The sequence below is a fragment of the Lagopus leucura genome, unplaced genomic scaffold (assembly GCF_019238085.1).
Source record: "Lagopus leucura isolate 7727_CA_CO unplaced genomic scaffold, USGS_WTPT01 Super-Scaffold_100002, whole genome shotgun sequence".
NCBI lineage: Eukaryota > Metazoa > Chordata > Aves > Galliformes > Phasianidae > Lagopus > Lagopus leucura.
In genome coordinates, this window is record NW_024962263.1 from 30,117,220 (window position 1) to 30,136,039 (window position 18,820).

Genomic DNA, 18,820 nt, shown 5'->3' on the forward strand with positions numbered 1-18,820 from the left:
TTGCCTGGAGGAATAACTAGCTCTCCTCGAACAGCTTTCCAAGTTCTTAATTTAAAAAAAGAAAAAAGTGAACTCCCCCAAATTTAGGGGTTCTGTGTCAAACAAAAGACCATACCATACAAATTGTAATTGCCCTGTATGCTTACAAAATTGCCTGGCTAGCAGAAGAAGCAACTATTACCCATCCTTTAGTCTCAGTTTTTGTATGTCACAGTTTAAGTTATTTTCAGGAGCCTATGGGAAGCTATCAAATCAAGTATCATTCCAGAGATAGGAGATCTGGAGTTCTTCCAGCTTTTGAGATTCTTCTTCCACTCCCATGCTAGCTTCTCTCATTCTCACAGAGATTCCCCTTTCTTTCTGCTCTCTGATCCTGTTATTGGGTTCACAGTGCCAGTGACTTTGTAGTGAAATTTGCTAGCATAATAAGTCTCAGTTAGTAACTGAGCTGGAGGGCAAAGAGAGTCTTGTGACAAGATGATATTTTCCTATGAAATTGCACCTACAAAGAGAGAGGGGACAGAGAAGTGCAAAGCTATGGGAGGAGGGAAGAAGTGAGAGGGAATAGTAATAATAATAATAAAAAAAGTAATGGTTCTCTGAAGGACCATAGGTAGAAATAGCAAATGAATTAGAAACTTAGTGCAGATCTGGATATACTTCTGGGAATAGGATCTGGATATCAGATGTCTAGAAAGCTGTTTTCTCTCTTGTATCTAGGTGTTTTGCGGAAGTGTTTCTTATGCATTTCCAGTCTCTGCTTTTCAAATCAGTATCAATATACTCATTCACATGAAAGGGTACAGAAGAAAGGACTGACTGTGCCAGAAAAGTCATTAGATGTAAGTTATTTTCCCTTGCTGCAGATCTTCCAAGAGATATGTTGGCTATGCTGAAGGTAATTATATAATATATGATCATTTTTATAATAAGGATGCTGAGACAAACATGGTAGTTATTTTTCCCTTAAAACTATAATCATTATACCAAACCATATTATGTCAGTGCTAAAGGCAATGGAGTTACGCTTTTATTAAGCAGAATTCTATAATTAGCCTGCCTGTTTTATTTTCTCCAAATAATGTTATTATTGATGTTATCATCCCTCTGAACTTAATGGTAGACAAATAAAGATAATTATTTCCATATGTATTGGCAGTATTAAACATTTAATTATGTAAAGTGGGAAGATTAGACAAAGCTTCTTCTAAAATACAATGGATGAAATAATATTCTTTGGTATTTTTATCACACTTACATATTTTGACTTTGTTAATGGCAGCATTAACTCACATGCCCATGGATGGTATACTCAGTTAAAAATGTTTCCAGTGCTTCACTCTATTGAGCCTAAAAGTTTGGTTTAATATAGCAACAAGTGACAAGAATCACTTCAAATGGCTAGTTTTCAAAAAACGTTTGCCTTGCTTCTGATATTAAATTCAAGTTGTGTAAGCAGAGGCTGAAAAAGTTGTCACAAATTAAAGATATGTGGAGAAAATACTAGGAAATCCATCAAATAATGATAACAACTACACCAGCAGTAGAGAACTGCTGAGATTTCCTTCATTTTGATTGGATGTCCAGGCACCTAGTTCACCTGAACTTCAGAAAGTGATGACAATCATCCACGTTTCATGGAGAAGTGAACTATGGATTGAGAATATCCTGCAGCTTCTTATATATGTAGATACATAGACACATGTAGAGATATGATACATAATTTAAAGAGAGCTTTTCATAATCCTCTACAAATGATTGCTATGGGTATGTGATCAACTGCTCAAAACCACTCTGAAAACTTCTTCTTCTTACCTAAGAGCTGAAGACAAATTAACAAGATTCTCTGGCCCAAGCATGAAAGAGCTGGTGCAAAATTCAGTATAACACACATTTATTTTCACCCTTGAGAACAGATTCCTCTGCTGTAACTTTGTCATCTAAAAGTATGTCTAAAAATACCACCAGAATCTCACCATGGGATATTCAGACTAGAAATCAGCATCCTTTTGCCACGTCTAATCTTAATTACATCCAAGCTTAACTCAAAGTTATCTCTATAGATAGAAAGACTCAAACTAAAACTCAGACCATGCTAAAACTTGTAAGGAAAGCATTTTCTATGAAATATTTCTTACAAAGAAACCCATTAAAAAGAATCATTTTATGGAAAAGTCTCTACCATCACTAAGATTTATTTATACAAGTTGACTCTATCGGGCATAAAATTCACTTGCAATGCTGTAGATCATAATTTTATAGGAAAAGCCTCTCCTGAAAATCAAGCGTTAAGTTACTTCTTTTTACAAAGAAATTCAAAGAACCAAATCCTAGATAATTCCAGGCAGTTTTAACATCAGATCCTTTGATATAGGCACTCCCTACAACTCCTGTAATTCTGGATCTCTTAATTTACTCACCTTAGAGTACACTAATATCATGGTTAATAATTCAACACAAAAGTTGAAATTCAATTAATATACACACAGAAAAGCATGTATATTGCACAATCCTAATTGTAAAGTGGAAAATAAAAAATTCATATGGACTTGTAGGAGAAACTGAACCTTGTTATTTTTAGAACTTTTTAATGAACAGATTCTTTCTTTTTTGATAAGTATCATGAAAAATTGAGCATTCTTAATTTCCATATCTGGTGATTCTTTCATATTAGACATTTATTTACACAAATTACTGGTATTAAATTGAATTATATTCTTGAAACTTCCCTGTTTATTGAATACTTTTAATCTTTAATAGAAATAGAGCAGCTTTCCATTTACACAATGTACCTATATTCTGAAATCGGGATAGTAAAGCAGTACTGTTTTCAGATGACAGAAGATATTAAATGACAATTATTCAATACATATAACATAATCATATAATAAATGCACACATTAATATTATTTAATCAAACGAACTATTAAAACTTTTTAAATATTCACACTTGTCACATAAACTATGTCTGTTCAAGAAGATGTGAAATTCCATCTTGCCATAGACACTTACGGAAGTCATATAATTACCTATTACAATTGATAATTTTATCTGCAGTCCATTGCCTGTATAATGATAACTTTTCCCTTTCCTGTCTACTGCAAGACCTGCTGTGGTAGGAGTTGTTCTACTGGATCTTTCAATCTCGATCTCTGTATGTGAAGATCACCTGTTGCCCAACAACACACCAAAGTTTCAGAGAAGCTAAATTCTTCTCCTTTGGAAAGCTAGAGATGTCCTGGCTGAAAGAGCTTGATAGCTTCAGCTAACCCTTGAACTTTTCCCAGAGTTTTCTAATTGTTGTGATGATAATAACATTTTCCAGGCTGACTGTTGGTCTTACAAATACTAGCTATATACTAGATACAGTATTTAGGATGTGATTGGAATTTAGGTACTTGAAGAATTAAGCTGATTTCTCCTACATTTAAAAGCCATTCTTATATTGCTGAGAAGAGAAATTTAATTTGACAGTCCTAGCTCAGAGAGTAACAGAATCAGAATTCTTTCAGGAACTCACGAATGAAGAAAAATGTAATTTTCCTCTGATTGGTCACTCTTTTCTGGCTTTGACAAACTTCTTTTACAGCACGCTTTCAGCCACTGCTGCAGTGACTATTATTTATCTTTTCCACATTTTAAATCTGTAAGTCATTTTTGTTCACTTGCAATATCTGAAGTAGGTGCCAAGATAATTAGAGAAAATTAATTTCTGGTTGAAGTTGATTTACCTTGATTTGATGTGCATCTAGCAACATGACTTTTTTTTACAGTAAATGCAACACCTGTACTATGTGGTAAATATTTCCTGATACTGTATTTAATTTGTTAGTTAATATTTTGGAAACAAACACTTGAGCTTCACGGAGCTCAAAAATATATGACATCCTAATAGATATTATTTCACTGCTCTGCCACAGGCTTTACCAAGAGATATAGCACCTCTTATAGTGCTGATCCAAAAAAATTGTAAATTTCTCAAATTCAGGAATTTTATAACTCTATAGAACGCAGGACTAAGAAGCAAATGCCTCTCCCCTGGAGAGAGAGACAACTGAAGCTGAATTTCGCACTGTTGGGACTGAACTTACCGGATAGTTTCTGATATACTGAACAGAATGAATACAACAAGGATCTCTTACCTAAGCTTGTGTAGGAGTCAGTTACAGGTGGATATCTTCCCTTCTTTCCCATGTGCTTGGATGGAACAAATGTTATGATGATTTAACTTTCTCATGAAACAATATATTTATACACTTAGGTACTTTACCAAGCATTTTTACCAAGTAACGTAAGCAATATTAAAGAGAATTACCAATTTTCTATCTTTTCTAAAATTCATCATTCAGTCTTAGTTTGGTAGTAGCAAGCTGTCAGGTAGCTGGTCAAAAGCTTTTGAAGGATGAAATAAAATCTAACAAATAGCTAATAATTTTCCTGTAACCTTTGCAGAACAGTCTCAGTCAAAGAAAATTTGTTGTATATCTTTACAGACATTATTTTTTAGGTTCTCTATGAATTCTGTTGTGCAACTTTTCTGTTTAACCTAATTTATTTGTAGTTCAGAGTAACTTTTTCTACCCTGTTGTCATGGTTTTATGATTTTTGGTTATTGGTATTCTGTGGGGAAGTCTCTGGACTCTCAGGACGTGCTGGAGACATAACAGCACACCACTGTGGTTAAAGGCTGTTTTAGTCTGCTTTATTATTAAGCGCTACTCTATTTACACATTTTAACAGAGCATTCTACAAAACACTCTTCAACCATCCACATAGGTGCTTATCCAGTCAGAGCTGTGAGACGTTCTTTCTTCTTCTAGATGTGTCCTTGGTTCTCATGCTGTTTATCTTGCTCTGGAACTGCTGCTCTGAACAGTTTTTCTTGTATTCCCACAGTATTCCACATCATAACATCTTGTATTGCACTGGGAATTAAACAGTTAATGCTACAGTTCCGTGGGTAGTTCCAGGTACCTGGTTCTCAGAAGAGAAGGAGAACTACATGCTACATATCCCAGAAGACTTTGCATTCAGAGAGGAGATAAAACTCCTGGCAAAGTCACAAGATCCCTCAATTTTCTTTTCTGCTCTGACTGCCAGATGTCTCACCTCAGCATTAGAGTAAGGCCTTTGGTTTTTGGACACTGTCATTTTATTTGATTTATTAGCTTCAATTCTAATGGTATAATTATAGTGTGTTAGCTTTCATTCTGGTATCTTCAGTAATTTACTTTGTTTCTCCTCAGATGGTTGCTTCTGTTTTGTTTTTAGGCCTATCTCTCTACCCTTTTCCCCTTTTCCCCTTTTTTCCCTCTCCTAAGGCATGGGTCCATAGGTCCCCCTGCCCTGCTAGACATGGAACCAGACCAAACCAGCCTGAAACTGTTGAGACCTGTCAATCACATGGTGTTTATACTTGTTAGTATATTACTGCAGACAGTTAAAAACCAAACAGGACAGTGTTTGGACAGCAGTTTAGGTATGCAATATTAAATATTTTCAGAACTTTAAGATAAACAAGCTAATAATCATCAGAATTATATTTGCCCATTCTTAGAATTTCCACTTCTGTTGCTTTAGTTTCTGTGCTGTCTCTTATTCACTACATAAGAACAGAAGGTCTGAGATAACTGGATATTTCTGAAAGCAGATAGGAGATACTTAAGAGTGTTGATATCTAAACAATGACTACAGTCACTTTACAAATTAACAGTGCTAATCTAGGAGCAATGGTAAGTCAATCAATACATTCTTGGTATTCTTAAACATTTCTAAGGTTTTGACTTCATATTCAGTTTTTTGATACTGAATATTGTGTTTGTATTCTGTAGGATATTAGCTTTTTAAAATTTAGAATTTACATTCTACCTATTGTAGCTGATAGTTTAAAAACCAACTAAATGATATTGATCGATTAAAATTTTTATTAAAATGAGATTTGATTAAATATTCACAGCCGAAGAACTAAACTGATAATTTTCAAGTGTCACTGGCGTGCGGTTTTAGCAATTATATTTTGGTAATTCTATTTAATTTACTTTTATCATATGAAGATGAGTGGAAAAAGGAGAACTGAAGAAGTGATGGAAAAGAAGACTAATATTACTGAAGTTAGGTTCTCTACTACCCTTGTAAGCAAGTGACATGGATGAGATTGGGCAATGCACAGTGTTAACTGCCATGATCAATCAGACCTTGTTATAATGCATTCAGAATGGAGGTGTGCCGATGTTCATATCAAAGTGAATCAGAACTTTCACTAAATATGGTAGTTATGCTTTTATATTGACCATATTTTTGGTAGACAAACTTAAACTAAGAAGAATGTGGAGTCTTATTAGCAAGTCAAGCTAAACATTCAGCAAATTTTAGTTCTTCTAGTGAGCTTTAGCTTTTGCTAAAATTACTTTGATTTTATGTAAGACTTCTCTTTATCTGCATAGAAATTCCAGTTTGCAGAAGAGACACTATAGTTCTCTACAACCACCTGAAGAGAGGCTGTGGCAAGGTGGGGGATCAGCCTCTTCTCCTGCATAACTAGTGATAGGACTACAGAGAATGGACTTGTGCTGTGTCGGGGGAGAACCAGGTTGGACATTAGGAAAAGCTTTTCCAAAAGAGTCATTAAGTGCTGGAACTCATTGTGCTGCCCAGGGAGGTGGTGGAGTCACTGACACTGGAGATGTTCAAGAAATGTTTAGCTGTTTCACCGATGAACACAGTTTAGAGGGAAATACTAGTGACAAGTGGACAGCTGGAGTGGATGATCTTTAAGGTCTTTTCCAGCCTTGCTGATTCTATGATAAAGGGACCTCCTAACCACTTTCCAGCTGCAGTGGGCCTTGGGGTGTTTTGAATTCACTCTTTAAGTTTCTCTAGGTACATAGACCATAACTTTACTTTCAATAAGTACTTAGGCCAACTAAGCCCATATTTTTCTGCACTCTGTTCTTGACCACAGTTCTTGTCCTCATGTTGTCTGCCAACACATGTGTTTGTGTACCCTCACAATGTGAAATGCATTGAGAAACTGCTCTGTGCATGGATGGAGTCCAGATCTGGTTTACCATCTGGAGACATAAATATTTGCACAAACATGACAGAATAAGCATCATGAGGCAAGGACAAATGTTTAAGTCTCGGAGTTGATGAGGCAGGAGAGTCACTGTGGGGGTGAGCAATGAGAACCAGCAGTTTTGCTAAAGACATCTTTTTGATCTACATCCTAAGATGTAGATCACATGGTCACTGCAACTTCACCTCATCAGAGTACTCAGAACAAAATACTACTGTCACTGTGAGCTATATGTTCTTCTTCACACAACAGTGAGACAAGAAGTCCAACAGGTGTCCTCAAAACAGGGTTAGTAGACAGTATGTTACACAAGACATAGCTGAAGAAGCTATTCATTCTTTTACCTAGCTGCAACTAGCACTCAGCTGAGACACAGAAGATAGAGGGTGTCCTCTGCTTCCATCGGAGAGGTGGGATGGAAGAGGTTATGTGTTTCATATTCTCTTTTTGCTTCTACTGAGAAATATCTTAATGTTTCTGCACAAGAGACTTATGCCAGACTTTGAGGTATTTATTCTAGTATCTGACCTACAAAATCTGTATGTTGACTTGTTCCATGGTCTAGCTAGTACATACTTTGTGTAAGAGATTAGTGTCAATCAACGAAAATGAACATGTAGGAACTTGCTTAGGATAATGAGATGTTTTTTTCCCTGGTGAGGTTAAGATAAGATCAGATGTGAATTGAGTATAGCAACAACCTGGACCCTTTATGCTGTGAAACCTTGGCACTCATGGTGGGGAGGTATTCCTTCTGCATCACTGTCTGTATGGAGAAATAAGTGACACCCAATAAAATAAATCTTTTCACAGACAAAACTGTCAATGAAATCATGAAACTAAGGTCCTTTAAAATGTCTTCCTGCTGTCTGGCTCCATCTTCAGTATGTCAGTTGAAGTAGAGCTTACCAGAGAGCATCTAACTCTCCTCAGGCATTAAATTAGACAGCCTAGCACTAAATACAGAGAGAAATAAAGGCGTAGTGAACTTGTGCCACAACAGTTGTCAACTGGACATTCTAGGATGGTGATTCACTGTTGTGAAAGAGTGAATGGGTTTACCTAAACTGGGATTTATAATAGTTAGCACGCTTAGCTTCTTGCAGAGCAGCCATGTGACATATCTGCCATTAAGTTCATCCTCTCTTGTCTGATTCTGCTAATTTATCATGTGAGAGATTCAAAAGCAGTCTCAGTTGCAAGCATATTTGTATTTATCTGATTACATAGCTGTGTTATGAAATTAATCTCTGTAACATTCGGTGTCCTTTGAGAAATCCTGACAACACAAATTCTACAATGGACATTGTATAAGGCTTACTTTAGGAAAGACAATGCCTGGGCATGCTATTTCAAACATAGTATACTAGTTTGAACAGCAGTCTGTCAAGATTTAGAAAATGTTCACAATTCACCACCCCTGTGATTTTCATGGCAGCAACACTGGGAGTTGCTCTGATGAACCTCCCCCTCAGAGGTCATCTTTCCATGTTCATTCCTGTTTCCTTCCCACTCTTACACTGGATAGTGTTGCAGGATTAGAGACATCTCCACACTTCAGGAGACTGATATTGCTCAGAGAAAATTCCTTGTGGAAAACACAGAATACATTTTGAATTAGTTACTTTTCCATGAAGTGGGTTCCAGGACCTACGGAGATACTTAACCCAATTAGGAAATAGTTAATCTATTGACTTAAAGGACTTAATTTGAACTGCTTTCAAGAGTAAATGCTCCTTAATGTCAATAGAAGAGGCAGAAGTGAGTTCCAAATTTACAAATTTGCAATAGCACATTAATTAGATGATTACTTGATCTGTTCTCTGACTGAGAAGTCCAGGAAGTGAGCAGCAAACTGCCTGTTGATAATATCCTGTTGACTTTTCCCACTGAAAAATTCTAAGCTGAAATTTTCTATGCACTTTGATGTACTGCCCTGATACAAAAATGACTGCTACATGGTATTCCCAAGAAGATTATTGTCATTGCTACTTATTACAGATTAGATGGAGTATAGGCAGAAGGCAGAATCCCAGACATCTGCCTCTAGTATCTTTCTCCTTTTCCTCCGATCTCCGATAGGAGAAACAAGATACCAGTGGCATGTGTTTTGTTCTGGTGTTGTGATTCAACACGTATATATTTTTCTTTTAAAAATAGACTATTTTACACAGGCTGTGATTTCCAATTTATATCCAGTTCTGTTGTCAGAGCCTCTGACATTTCACACAGTAGCAAAACATGAATATTTTTGTTGAAGCATCTATTACTGCAACAATCATTTAGGTCAGAAGTGATATTGAGGGGATCACATGCTTTATTCAGTATTGTAGGGATTCATGAATTGTTCATCCCAATTACAATGTTATGTTTAGTTATCTCTGCTCAACTAAACAATACCAGCTTGGGCCAGAAACTTCAGATAGTGGAACTTAAAAGCATTACATGTAAACTAACAATGCAGAGTTACTGATTCTGCCCACATAGGTTCTCTTCCATACTCCTTAAAGTTAAAACTCCACTGAACATGACTAAAAATGTTTGTGCCTTACTAAAATGTCAAGTAAAAACAGTGGTCATATGAAAATTCAGTCCAGTGATGCAATGAAGATAAAATGTAAAGAAGGAAAATGGGGGAGTGGGGGGGGAAGAAAAACAGTTTGCAAGGTCATAAGATTGAGAAAATTGCTCATTCCTACTTAGCAAAAGGTACTACAGAAAATTTGAATAGCATTTTATTGATTCAAGCCTTTAGCTTCAAATGGAATCATTTATATATTGATATTCACTTACATAAGTATGTTTAATGCCATGATCTCATTTATTAAATGTACTTGTTGCAACAAACCATTTTTAAAGTGATAAAATATTTTAAAGTAATGAAAATTAAATTAACACCTATGTAATGAGTCCCCTTTTGATCTTTAAGAACCTCATATTTTAAAGGAAATGTACGGATGCTATATAGCTTTAGGTTTATCAGCAGCTAAATTCAAACCTTTGAAAAAGATGCTATGCATAAATAAAATAAACAATAGAATGGCTGGTTTTTCACAGCAATGGAATGCTGTCAATGAACTGAAATTTAATGTTATTAAACAATAATTAAGCACTTGAAGCATAGTCTTTTACACTTGCTAATCTTGGTGACTGTTTACATGCTACTGTTTGTTAAATGGCAAAGTTTATTGATTTAGCAAATTCAGAACCATGTTGTATATTTTTATTCAGTCTGTGTTTCTACATGCAGTTCAGCATTTTTAAATGTCAGCAGCAAAGTATTATTGATCTGTAATTAAAAGTGCGAAGAAAAATTAGCATAGTAGAAGTTTATGGTCATTAGTACAAGTACTGTTAGGCAATTATTTAGCTTGCTTTAACATCTTTTTTTTTCCCCAGATATTGACATACAGCATGATAGTCACCCACACACTTCTATTTTACTTTTAAGCCATGCTTAAGACTTAACAAGCAGTGTTACTTTATGGATTTTTCCATATAAGCATTTTGTGGAATTATTTACAAATTATTTATCCAAATGCTTTTCTTAAATTGAAGAATTAAAAAAACAAAACAAAACAAAACAAAACAAACCAGCCCAAAACTACACAAACACAAAAGCAAGTGTTACAGGTATACTCACTCTCCAGAAATATTCAGTGTCTGAAGTCAGAAAACTTCCTGTAAAATAGATGTGAGAATTATATGAGGCTGAACTTTTCTTTCCAGCTTGAGATGTAGATACATTAATTAAATCACAGAATCACAGAATGGCCGGATTTGGAAGGGACCTCAAGGATCATGAATCTCCAAACCTCCTGCCACATGCAGGGCTACCAACCTCGCCATTTAATGCTAGACCAGGCTGCCCAGGGCCCCATCCAACCTGGCCTTGAACACCTCCAGGGACGGGGCATCCACAACCTCTCTGGGCAGCCTGTTCCAGCACCTCACCTCTCTCTCTGTAAAGAATTTCCCTCCTGACATTCAACCGAAATCTCCTCTCCCTCAACTTAAAATCATTTCCCCTTGTCCTGCAGTTGTCAGCCCTTTCAAAGAGTTGATTCCCCTCCTGTTTGTAGGCTCCCTTTAGGTACTAAAAGGCTGCAATGAGGTCACCCCTCAGCCTTCTTTTATCCAGGCTGAACAAGCTCAGCTCCCTCAGCCTGTCTTTGTAGGCGAGGTGCTCCAGTCCCCTGATCATCTTTGTGGCCCTCCTCTGGACCCTGTCCAACAGCTCACTATCTTTTTTATACTGGGAGCTCCAGACCTGGACACAGTACTCCAGATGGGGCCTCACAAGAGCAGAGTAGAGGGGGACAATCACCTCCCTGTCCCTGCTGGCCACCCCTCTTCTGATGGTGCCCAGGATACCATTTGCTTTCCGAGCCTCAAGGGCACATTACTGGCTCATGTTAAGTTTTTCATCTATGAAGACCCCCAGGTCCTTCTCTGCAGGGCTGCTCTCAAGAACCACTCCTTCCAGTCTGAATGGATGCCTGAGATTCTTCCGACTCATGTGCAAAACTCTGCCCTTTGCTGTGTTGAACCTCATCAGGTTCAACCGAGCCACCTTTCTAGCCTGTTGAGGTCCCTCTGAATGGCATCCCTTCCTTCTACTGTGTCAAATGCATACTATTGACATTGGGAGTGAGCTAGCTGGACTCATTGTGAGGGCTTTAAACTAGAGCTGCTGGGGGAAGGCGATGTACTGCTGAGTGACAGAGAAGAACCAGGGAATGCTGTCACCTTGGGAGGCAGTGAGGAAAAACCTCAGATTCATCCCAGAGGTTTGTGGAAGGACTCATGTAGGAAGACAGTGTATCTGAAAGCCCAGCTGAAGTGCCTCTATACCAATGCACACAGTAAGGGAAATAAGAGGAATTGGGAACTGTGGTGCACTAGGAAGGCTTGGATCTTATTGCCAGTACAGGAGCATGGCGGGATGATTCACACAACTGGAACACCACCATTGAGGGCTATAATCTTTTTAGAAGTAACAGACAAAGTAGGAGGGGTGGGGGTGTTGCCCTCTATGTTGAGAAGTGGGTAGGCTGTGAGGAGCTCCTCTGAGAAACAGGCAGGAACAGGTTTAGAGCCTCTGGGTTAAAATTAGAGATAGGACCAATGAAGGACACTGACATGGCTTGGCAAGGTCCTGCTGGTATATCTGAAGGAAAAGAAGGGTGTGCCATGTGGGAATAATACAGGGATGCTGTATTATTGTCTGGACTTGCAAAAATGGAATTAGGAAAGCCAATTCACAGAACTGAACTTGTTGAGAGATGTTAAAAACAATAAGGGATTTTACAGGTACATAGGTCAGATGAGACAGCCCAAAGAGAGGATGAGAAGGCTGAGCTACTTAATGAGTTCTTTGCATTGGTCTTCACTGGCAGCCAGATTTCTCACATCCCTGAACCTCACATCCCTGAATCTCTAGATGGGAACTGGAGGAGCAAATTTCCTCTTCCCCATTGTAAGGACAGAGCAAGTCTGAGATTGACTCATGATTCTGAATGCATGTATGGAAAAAGAAAAGGCTGCAGAGATACCTCATTGCAGCCTTCCGATATTTAAAGAAAGCTTATAAACGTGATGAAAATCAACTTTTTAGGATAGATAGAGATGGGACAAGAGGAAATGGTTTTAAACCAGGGGAGATTTAGATTAGTTGTTGGGAGGAAGTTTTTTACTGAGTAGTGAGGTGCTGGAATAAGCTGACCAGAGAGGTTGTGGATGCCCCTGGCCTGAAAGTATTTAAGAGTTGGACGGGGCCCTAGGCAATATGATCTAGTACTTGCTCTAGTGTTTGACAGCTGTAGCTGTGGTGGGGAGGCTGGAATTTGATGAACCTTGGGGTTCTTTCCAACACAAGACATTCCATGATGTGCATAAATATTTTCCATCTAATAATGCTTTTTCCTTCTTTAGATATGGCATATGCTCTTCCAAAATGCTCTAACATGAATTGTTTTCTTTATGAATCATTTTAAGATCTGATGAATAATAACTGAAGGTGACTAGCAGCTCTTCCATGACCTGAATGAAAGGCTTTCAGCAGTCCAAGTTTGGTTTAAGGTAATTGTCACTGATAAGTGACACTGCTAGTGCTATCAATAGAGAGGCTGAGAAACATGAAGAGAGGACGTGTCAGGATAAGGGGAGTAAGAGTGTGAAGCATCTGTTGCTATCGCAATGTCTGCTACATGGAAAATGTGAGATGGGCTTCCATGTCATTGACCCAGCTCCCACTGTTCATATTCATTTGGTAGTATGCACACTTACATATATATACACATATAAGTCAGTACAATACTGACTTATTAATGATTAAGAATAATTTGGAGTACATGCAGACAAATTCCAAAGCTTCTTGCTGCTTGTGTTATGTAGTTCATATTTTTTAGACATTGACAATGTTTGTGCTTCATTTAAAATGAATTTTAAATTGTGAAATGAAAATATTATCTTTTTAGCTCAAGCTAGTTCAGTTAAGCCTGAAATATTTCAACAGTTCAAGTTGTCCAGGAACATGAATATCAAATCAGTTCACCAACTAGCTACATTTCCTTGAAATACCTGCTAGTACCATGCTCTCCCATGCATATGATGTCCTTGATGGACTTTGTGTCACACCTTGACTCTGAGATATTTTCTGCAATCAGTAGGAGCAAACAGGAGGGTTACATGGCTCATTTTCCATTTTTCACAAATATGACATCCAAGGTACACTGGTTTGTTTTCTAGTAGCCTTTGAGCTCTGGGGCGTAATTCTAGTTTACAGAGATATCTGGTAAAGCATTCCAGCAGCAAAAATATAAAGCCTTTTAATTCTTCAAGAACTGCATAAGGAGGCTCATGAGAGTCATGATACGATAGTCAAGCCTGAGACTTTGATGAGCAATCTTTTTTTTTTTTCTGACTGTAAACAACTCATGACGCTTCTATTGAAACGTCACCCAAACATAACTCATTATGGAATTACTGAATTTTCCTTTTTAAAGAAAAATAAATACGTTACCCTCTTAGATGAAAGTTTATAAGGAATTTATAAGGGACTACAAAGGAGAAATATCAAAAGCTTTTTTTTTTCATGAGCTTAAAGCTTAAAGCTTTTTCGTGTTTAAGAGGCCTCTTAAACAGTTACTGTGTTAAATCTAATCTCATCACAGCTGAGGTCCAGCAGAGTGTTATCAAGCATGATAATGGTGAAGTAAGAAACATATACCATGACTTATTGTTTCAAAATTCAAAGCTTCCTCAACCTAACTTTTTATCCATGGAATGAAAACAGCATAATACTTTTACATACAGGTGCTAGCAAGATAGTCCTATCTTTGCTCAAACATAGAATTTCCTCTCCACCCTACACCTGCTATTACTCTAAGATGTGGATAATATGTTGTTAGCTCTTGGAAAGAACAGAAGTTGTTATTTTCTTGGACACCATTTTACTGAGAACAGCAGACTCCCTTGAGGTATTCTGAAAAGTTCAAAAATCAACTAAGAGCATGAGGAATGACATTCATACAAAATTCCTATTTTTCATCTTGTACAAGGAGTTCCATACAGGGATTGTCAATAATTTATTAATTTACAGTAATTGTAATTACTTCAAAATATTTATAGCAGAGTATTTTCTGTCCCTTTTCACCATCAGAATTGTGACTAGAAGCTGTATGGGTTTTGAAATATAATATTTACAATCACTAAGGTAATATATTTTTACAGATTGAAAATTAAAGGAGATAAAAAACAAACTCCCAAAACTCTTGTTACTGTGCAAAAGAATCACTAAGCAGAATCCAACATCTCTGAAACATCCCAGAGAATAAAATTGAAATAAAATATTTGGCCAAAAAGTGATGTCAACTATCTGTGATGACAACACTGAGTTTTCAGGTTTATTCTTCCTGATAGTAATAGAAAGATAGTATAAAATCTTTTGAAAATATTTATTTGGAAGGCTAATGTAGTTGTGAAACAAAATATTTTGCCAGTTATAAAGTGTGAAATTATTTTATTGAAACTTAGGGCCTTATTCAGCCAAGAATCAAAGCCTTTTTTGATTCTAGTGTAGAATCATCTAAAATCAAATCTCTTCTCTTGCATTAACAAGAATGGCTGCCAAGGCAAAACAATACTTTTTAGAATACAAATTTTACTCAGCGATAGACGTTTTGGATTTCATGCAGAAAAGAGAAAAAAAAAGTTTCATTAATGTGACGTTAATGGTAATTTTTCTCTCTCTGTTGATATTACTGAAAGTAGCAGTGCACTTTCTGGAATGGTATCACACCTTGGCATCCCTTTTTCAGTGACTGTTAACTTTATCATCAGTTGGTTTAATGTGAAACTCTGAGAAATTAGTGCAGGAATGCCTATGAGATTTTTACAAGTTCTTTGCTATTGTGATAATAAATATCCCCTCTGAAATACATAGATAAATATACTAAATAACATGGATGATTATGAGCCAGAATCATGAAGAGAGATTTCTGATCCATTGCATCTAGCACTGAAGATCTTTCATATTTAGATGAATTTAATGCAATACCCCATTTCAGTTATGTGTTCAGTGACATTACCATAGGGAAGAAAAAATGGAAAATAGAATGTTGGAGTAGAACACCTGGCCAAAAGTATATTTACCCACAAATATGTTATTGACTTGAGAGACACCTTTATGACAGCAGTACTGCTATATATAATGTGTCATTCCCTTTAAAGACTTGTGAACTGAAATCTCTGTTTTACAGATTTGTTGGCTTTTTTTTTTAGCTCTTTGCTCCTCTTTTTTTGACAAAAAAGTTTCAAATTTTGATAGTAAAGTATGGTTCTTTTTCTGTCCATCTTATCATTGCGTTGCAAACTCCTCTTAATCAATGCATAAATCTCCGAAATACTTTTAGGTAGTATTGAAATATGACATTTGAAATATTTTTAGGACTTGGAATTCAGAGCATTTTTTGTAACTTCCATAGAATACATGAAGTAACAATTAGTGGTAAGGCATATACAATAAATCACTGTTCCAAAATCCCAAAGTGACTAGATATATTTTCTTTTTAACCCATAGTATGCTAACTGTACAATATGACTACATACCAAATCAGATCATGTTATATTCTATTTCTTTTCTTTGAGTACCATTATGAAAAAGATTACATTTATGTTACAGTGTTAAAGGCTTCTGTAAAGCCTTTTGAATAGTACTCATAATGCGTTAAAAGATACATACATACATGCACACACACATGTACACATGGAAAATATAATCGTAAGTGTTTTCACTGTAACAGTAACCTTTCCATAGACTTTCCAACTTGCCTGGTCTTCCTTGAAGGTCGATTGGGTTTTCAACTCTGTTATCTGCTAGGTGTTTGATGGAGTGGTCCAGATAACAGAAAAGAGAGCAAAGGGAAGAGAATTTTTTGAAGATCAAAAGTGTCTGTTCATTTTGTTATCTGACCCTATCTGTTGTCATAGTAACAGGTTTCTTTTAACCTCTGCCATCAGATGATTTGTCTCTATCTACTATGAATTCTGCTTTGACTAAGTAGCTGCTGTAAAGTAAAAGTGGGTGCCATGTTTTCTGGTTCCCTATTGCAATAGCAAGAACTGGAAGACACAAGACTAATTCTATTTTCCTATTGAGTTATTTAATATCCTCTTTCGTAGGAATACCAGAATATAATTAATTTAACCAAATGCATAAAACTTCCAAATGGTTGTATAGTAGTCTCAGTTCTAGGGCTAATACATACGTATTAGATCCAAATCCTGAAAGGAACAACACAATTCCTGATTAAGTCAGCAGAGCATGAAGTTAATTATTAAATATTTATTGCTCACTCCCAAAGCAGCAGTGGATTGTGGATTGCTTAGTCACCAAGTGATCTAGATGAACTTTTGTTTTTGCCAGATGTGCTCAATGGTAGGTCACTGTAGTAGTTTCTATTTGCAAGGGCTATAAATTCTCTTCTCGCTGGAGTGACAAAATTATGATCTAAAATATTGATGGACAGCACAGGACTTAGAACTTGAATGGAGTCATCACACCTGGTTGTCTGCAATTGTAGAAATCACAACTTATTGTTCATTTCAAAGACGGAACAAACATATCATTATAATTTTTTCTCCTTTTTCTGCTCTTTTCTTTTTCCCCTTCAATTTCCTGTGTTACAGGCTGCTCCAGATTCATATGGCCAGCATCAATAGGTAACCTTCTCCACCTTATTTTTGTTAGGTTCTCTTCCAAGTCATTTCTGTCTTTTCTTGTAGTATGAACTTTGAAGCTGTACCAGTGACTTGTGATATTTAAATATAATTGTATTAATCAGGATACAATTACTAATGGTTAGATAGATATAGCAATGCACAAACAGTTTAACCAACAGGAATACATAAATATTTCATTTAATTGTGATGGTATATTTAGACACAATATATAAGCATTTTAAGTAAGTAGGTGAACAACATTGCAGTGAAGGCGAAAAGGTGTATGTAGTTGCAGGAAAGAAGGATTGAAGTAATAGATTTGGAAGATAAAAACCATATGATCTAGCTGGCTGATGACAGGCCCCTTTGGGAATGTACTAAACAGCATTAAAAATAGAGGAAAAGCAAGGAAAATTAGATAAGAAATTAGATAAGCCAATTTCTGTTGCAGCTTCTCCCCCAGAGAGGTTTTGAGCCTGATCAGCTTGTTCTTGTGTATACTCAGAACTACTGAGTATACTCACATCTAAGGTTATGTGTTAAGATTGAATAGTTTTTTAAAGAATTTTAACTATTTTCATTACATATAATGGTTGTTAACTGTTAAGAGTGCATTGATTGTGAATTAGTTGAGTAAAGTTTTGTTGTAGTGTTTGACTGGCCTTGATTATTACATCAAAGTGATCTCTAATCTCCTGACATAAGCATATAAATGCAGCTATTTAAATATTCAGTTGCAATAAATATCAGTTCTTCCTATTATAATAGCAAAATTTGCTTCAATTGATTTTGTTTCTGCAGTATATGTGACTGAATAGTATATTCAGCACATGCCCTCTCTGTTTCTAAACATAATTTTTATGTCCTATAAGCAGCTTCACAAAATGTCAGTACCCTTGATAGACTACCTATCAAATGACATCCCATAGTCCAGAACTCAGAATCTCAGTCAGACTAAAAGGCTGAAAGTTTTGAAAAGTTTCTCCTTTGTATAATTTATTAAATGTAAAAGTAGATGCCTGCAGGTGATATTTATCTGATAGGGAAACAATTTTTATGTCTTTTTGCTCATTTCAAAGAACATGAAACTCTAAATAGGAAGAACTCATCTATATATTAAAAATAAAAAATTATTTGAAGATGACTGAAATGACCATCAATAGTTGATTTACAATTGTTAAACCCATTTAATCATATGGATCTAAATAAGCTGTACTCAATTGACCTATCAAAACACATTGCAGTGGTAAACGAATCTGTGAAAAAGAGGTCTGTTCAGAGAGGTGTTTTCAGAAATATGAAAATCTGGCAGATTTCCTGAAAAATAAAAAATTCAGTTTAAAATAAGGGGATCTAAGAATCTGCTTATTATATTTTGAAATTATTCCCAAATTTCTAGCAGTTTTGGTACAAGAATAGATTTCAAAAATTAGGAAGTTTCTACAGGCTTTGAGGTGGTAGAATGGAGAATAGCCTGCAGAAATGAGAGCTGTACCATATTTTCTAATATTAAAATCAGAA